The 5926-nt window shown below is 52.0% G+C and overlaps 1 protein-coding gene across 1 annotated transcript in view; it reads right to left on the reverse strand.

The window, feature by feature from the left end:
* LZTS1 (leucine zipper tumor suppressor 1) overlaps nucleotides 1-3166 on the reverse strand; it is a 45923-nt gene extending 42757 nt beyond the window's left edge. Inside the window, exon 1 of the mRNA XM_024130747.2 lies at nucleotides 3020-3166. The gene's annotated coding sequence lies outside the window, so the exon portion shown is untranslated. The remainder of the gene's footprint in view (nucleotides 1-3019) is intronic.
* Between the last annotated feature and the right edge of the window lie 2760 nt (nucleotides 3167-5926).

Here is a 5926-nt window from a genome sequence, read left to right on the forward strand (position 1 = left end):
CCGCAACGGGAGAGGCCACAGCGGTGAGAGGCCCCCGAACAAAAAAAAAAAAAAAAAAAAAAAAAAAAAAAAGTCAAATGCGGAGCTTTTCAAACTTGAGCGATGATCTTTGAAAGGAAAATGAAAAGTCATGGACCCCTGAGAAGGCATGTGAAATCCTGATATGAGAAATAATGGGGTGGTGCAAAGGGCATGGGAAGGGAGTCACCGGACTCAGAACTGTGTGACCTTGGGCAAATCACAAGCCAGATGACCTCCCCAAACATGGTAGCAACTCACACTTCCAACAGCACCGTGAGAATGTCCACTTCAGAACAGTGGTTTTCAAACTGCAGCAGCACAAAGATCTATTCAAAAGCAAACGCAAAGACTTAACCATGTAAATCTCCTAAAGATTCCCCAGGCAGTTGGATACTTTTTTATTGGCCAAACCCCAGAAACACCTCATCATTGCCCTGGAACCACTGCCCCATGGGATTCCAAGTGCAGGATTTTAAAACCCCAAATCTACATCACATCTAGCACTTCCCACTTGTACAATTGTACTTCTCGGTCGATGGACCTGGAGATAAGAGTGCGTAGGTTGGCAGGGTGGGTGGAGGCTGGGTTTTCTTTAGGCTCCCGAACTATTGGAGGCAGGAACCAGGATGGAGGAGCCCCGTCTAGGCAGAGGCCCTGAAAGCGTTGGCCCAATAATAGCAGCAGGAAGTCAGAGGTCACGCCAGCAAAGTGTCCCCAGGCAGAAATCTGCTGCTAGGAAAAGTGCTCTCACCAAGAGTCTCTGACAGCTCTTTTCTCTCCCATTACTTTATTAAACATGCATTTCCTAAGGGATTCCTCCTAGCAGCCAAACACCACTCTGAGCTGGGAATTCACGACAAGATCTCTGCCTCTAGGAACGTTGGAGGCTCTTCAGGGGCCCGTGGGTAAATCAGGAGAGCAAGGAATGACGGTAGGAACTCAGAGGAAGGCATGTGACCCAGACTTAAGGAGAGAAGAGGGGACAGGTTCTTGGAGGAGTCGATCCTTATGGTTAAAACCTGAAGTGCAAGCAGGGGCTGGCTGGGTGGAGGTAGAGGAACAGGGCAAGAATATTTTGCACAGAAGAAACATGTTCAAAAGTAGCAGAAGACAGTGGAAAGAGCCAGGGGCAAGGCTGATTAAAACAGGTTCTACCTTGTGAATCGCAGAGGCTGCCATAAATGTTAAAAAAAAAAACCCACCATCTCAAATGTCCCATCCTCCTTCTGGCTCACACACTGATAACCTTCAAAGAGACACCCTGCTTTCTCCACCCGAGTTTCTTCTCATTGCCGGCAGAGCGAGTGTCCCACGTTCACATCTACCCAGCTGAACCCTTGTGCCTGGGGAGTCCACTTGCCACGCCTGACTTTGCTCCCATTAGCTGTGGACCTCGGGAAAGCCCTGCTGCTCTGGGGCCTCACTTTTTTCACTGGCAGAACACAGAGAGTCAGCCGTGCTTCAGGCTCACCTGGTAGTTATGTCACGAGAGTAAAGGAGATACCAAATGAGATAACGTCTATGATGAGCAGAAAACACCTCAAGAAGAAAGGCGCTGGCTAAATACAAGGTGTAAACCCCACACCTGATTAGCACGTACGCTTCTGTCCACAGACTTCACCCACAGACTGTGCTCTCTTCCACCCTTGAACGCAAACAGCCTTCCTCCCCGTAAATGCTGTCTCAGATACCCATCTTCATGGGCGTACATATATACATATACTTCCAACACCTGTATTTTCCTCAGCCTGTCCAGGGAAAATTGTTTTTCAACTTAGAGGAAGCTCAGGTCACAAACGCTCTCTTGCCCCTACCTACAGGCTCTTTTGCAGGGTCTCTGGTGCAGGAAGAAGTGCCAGGCAGACAGCTCATCTCTCTGTGGCTGGGCATCTCAGCACCCATGAATAGGCTGCACTGCTGGCAGAGCAGAAGATCCTTACCTGGCACAGCTCCTCCCAAGGGCTCTGCAGAGCTTGGTACCTCCTCAAACTTGCCAGAACCCAAGACCAGAGCAGAGGGGCTGATGGCAGCGAGAGGATGTGGATGGAATGGAAGAGGCAGGACCCAGAAACTTCAGACGCTCAGCACCCTAAGTACTCCTTGTTCCTGGGAAATTGAGGACCCTGAAGCTAACAAGTCTGGAGCACTTTCCTAGGCATGACACACCCACGGGCAAGCAGAATGCTCATGTCCTTCAGTTTAGTTCTTTCCACCTGGAGGAGGAAGGGGAAAGCCCTTGGTGTTTTGGTCCTTTTGCTGCCGAGTTGTGTGCTCTAAAGGCTGCAGATAAGCATGTGGAAGGTGTGTGTGTGTGTGTGTGTGTGTGTGTGTGTGTGTGTAGGGGTGGGGAGAGGGTGAGGGGCTGGCTGCCTGCGGTGGGTGAGAGAAAGAAATGAACGTGGTGTGTGTAGGTGTGAGACTGTGTGTGTGTTGCTTTGGCTGAATTGCTCCAGGGGGCCAAGTTCATCACCCCCACTCTATCCACCTCATCCCCTGTGACCTATTCCTTCAGTGAAACAATCCAAACCTCTAACTGCATCCGTGTCCCCACCACCAGTGCAGACACAGCCCATCTCCAAAGTTCCAGACAGCAAAGTTCAGTGGCCAGGCTCCAGCTGTCAGACCCTCACGCGCACCTCCAGCTTCCTCATCTCTGGACATCGGTGTCACCCAACACCTATGTCCCCCCAGATCAGATTCTGGGCTTGCAGTAGATAAACCCCGTCTGCAGGAGACGGAGACAAAGACTGAAGGACGGACGCACCCTTCTTTCTTCCGGGCTGGTACCAGACACGCCGCACGCGCCCAGGCAGAGGGGAGACCCTGACAGTTACATGCGGAGACAAAGACACCTGGACAGACGCCGGCACAGACAGACAAAGACCGACGGACGCGCTGGCACGCCGCGGGGAGCGCAGTTTCCCCGGAGCTGGGGCGCCCTGTCGGGGCCGTAGACCCTCCTCTGGAGGGAGCGAGACCCTTGTCCACCGCACCTTACCTGCCCCTGCGCCTGGGGCTGACTTCAGGTTTTGTTTTTTTTCAGTGCGTTTTGCGATGTGCTCCCGTCTTTCTTCTCCCAGAGCTGCCGGGCCGGGGGCGTACCGCGGCTGCTCGCGGCTCCGGCTCGCTGGACTAGGCGGGCAGAGAAACTTTCGGCCTCGCCGCCCTCCCGGCGCCCGCCCGCTCCCGGCGCGCCGGCCTCCGCGCGGGTCCCGGAGCCTCGGGCTGGCGGGAGGGCAGGGCGGGCCGGGCGGGCCGGGGCGGGGTCGGCGCCGCTCATTGGCCAGGGCGGGCCGGGGCTGGGCTGGGCGGGGCCCGCGCCGGCGCCGCTCATTGGCCAGGCGCTGCCGGCGGCTCGTCCTTGCGGCTCGGCGGCCTTTGTTCCCAGCTGACAGCTGGGGCTGTTCTCGACCTCCGGCTCGCCTGCATCCGCCTCCCGCGTGGGGTCCCAGATCCCCCAACTCTCCGATCTCAGCTTCAGCACATCGCTGCGGGCAGACCCGTCTGCTCAGTCTTTTTCCTCCCCCTCTTTCTCTTTCCCCATTCCTTCTTTTTGTCCTTTTCTTCTTATTTCCCCCCTTCTTTTTCACCCCCTTCTTTAGCACCCCTTCTTCTTACAAGTTTCATTTTCCTAGCACCATCTCCCCACTCCAAACCCCAAACCCTGCAAAAAGGCTGGACTTCTAGGTTCAAAGACGGCACCAGCAGCCTAGTGAGGGGCATTGGTTCACCGTGCCAGGATAGCAGATTGGAGCCTAGACCACTGGCACTCCCACTCCGAAGACAATTCAAAGGCAAAGGTTTCCAGCTCCCGCCCAGGGACTGAGTTTCAGGTGAAAGTTGAGGCCTGTTTATAGATAGTAAATCTTACGCAGTACCTTTCTAACGCTATCATTTTCTCTACCACCCTCGCTTTCAACTTCTAGCGTTTGAGCTAGGAGGGGACCTAACCTTACAAGCTTTGGTTGGACAAAGGGCCAGTTAAGTGGGGTTCCATGTGTTGCATGAAGTTCGTGTCCTGAGGGTGCACTAAGGCTAATCCGTTAAAACCAGGCATGGCTCTGCCCAGGGAGTGTCAGACGGTGGAAGACTGAGGTGGCTGACTTCTGATTATAACTAGAATGGGAGAAGACAGCCTGAAGGGAAGTACACCATTTTGTTTCTGCCACCCCTCCACTCAAACCCTCTAGGGCAGAGGGTTTTTTGGGTTGGCCAAAAAGTTCGCTCGGGTTTTTCCGTAAGCTTTTGGGAAAAAATGAACGCACTTTTTAGGCCTGTTAGGAACCGGAACACACAGCAGGAGGTGAGTGGTGTGCAAAGGAGCAAAGTTTCATCTGCTTCTCCCCGTCGCTCGTATTAACACCTGGACCATGCCCCCGCCACCCTCTGTCCGTGGAAATATTATCTTCCACGAAACCGGTCCCTGGTGCCAAAAAGGTTGGGGACTGCTGCTCTAGGGGATCTTCACTATATCCAGTTCTTGACTGTGAAGACTCCATCTCTCAATTCCAGGATTCCTGGGAGGCAGCAAACCATGAGGTTTAAGAGGTCAAACAGGCTCTGCTACTTATCAACTGTATGACCCTGAGCCAGTGCCTTAACTTCCTCATATGTCAGTTTTTTCCTTTACAAAATGGGGGTAACAGTTCCTGAATGTAAACTCCCTGAGGGCAGGGACTTTCTCTTTTGTTCATGGCGGAGACACATGGTTCGTTTTGTTCACACATGTATCCCCAACACCCAGAACTTGGTTGGCACATAGTAGGCACTCAATAAATATTTGTTGAATAAATGAATTTCGTGTTTATAGATTTGTTGTGAGGATTAAACAAGAATCCCTAGTAAGTATTGGGTTGGCCAAAAAGTTCGTTCGTTCCCCCAACCGATCTTACAAAGACCCGAACGAAATTTTTGGCCAACCCAATACATACACATGGTAGCTATTACAAGTAATACTACAATTTCTATGTCTCAACCCCAAGGCTACTCAGCCTCCTCTGTACAGCACTTCTTCCCCACCTTTGTGTACACTCATCCCTCATTCGAAAAGCCGTTCTCTCTTTGTCAAAATTTGAGACCTAAAATGCAATCCTTACTCACACCTTCTCTGATCATCCCAGGTAGAATGATGGCTCCTTTCTCTAAAGCTCCATCCATGCCTCTTGTGCTGCATCCATCCACACAGCATATATGTGCTTGCTTGCATGGTGGTTGTGGCTATAGGGCTGGCATTCCCTGGAGCTTGAGCTATCTGGGGTCAGATACTGGACTCTACATCTACCTCCAGGGATAGATGTGGTACCTCCACACATGAGAGTTTCTCAGTAATATTTGCTGAATGGGTTAATATAGATCAAACATCTCAGCACCTTCAAGAAAGGGGAGATTCTTGGAAGGCAGAGTAAGGGACCCAGGGGTCTTCAGACTTCGATCAAACTAATTTTTGTGTCTTCAGATGTGGAATTCCATGAAAGGGGCAGGATTCTGGAGGCCTGCTTCTGGTTCTGGCCTTACCACTGACTATGTAAATGCTTTTGGACAAGCCATGTCCCTGGCTAGGCCTCAGTTTCCTCACCTGCAAAGTGGACAGTTTGGATGAAACCCTTTAAGGGTCCTCCTCCAGCACTGATGTACTGTGGTTCTGTCAGAGACATTCTAGGCAGACATTCTAGGGCTTGACACACAGCCATCTTAGAAGGAATGAGTTAGGCAAAGGGTCTGGGCAGAGCTTTTGTGTGTGTGTGTGAGTGGTGGAATCCAGAAGCAGTATGGAGGAATAGAAACACCCTGTGCAGGGGCTGCTTCAGAGATAAAGTGGGGTGTATGGATAGTGGGGGCGGAAGTAAGGAAGCAGAATGGGAGAGGAGAGCTGTGATGGTGCAGCATGTGTGTGTGTGTGTGTGTG

Source organism: Physeter macrocephalus, chromosome 9, assembly GCF_002837175.3.
Source record: "Physeter macrocephalus isolate SW-GA chromosome 9, ASM283717v5, whole genome shotgun sequence".
Lineage (NCBI taxonomy): Eukaryota > Metazoa > Chordata > Mammalia > Artiodactyla > Physeteridae > Physeter > Physeter macrocephalus.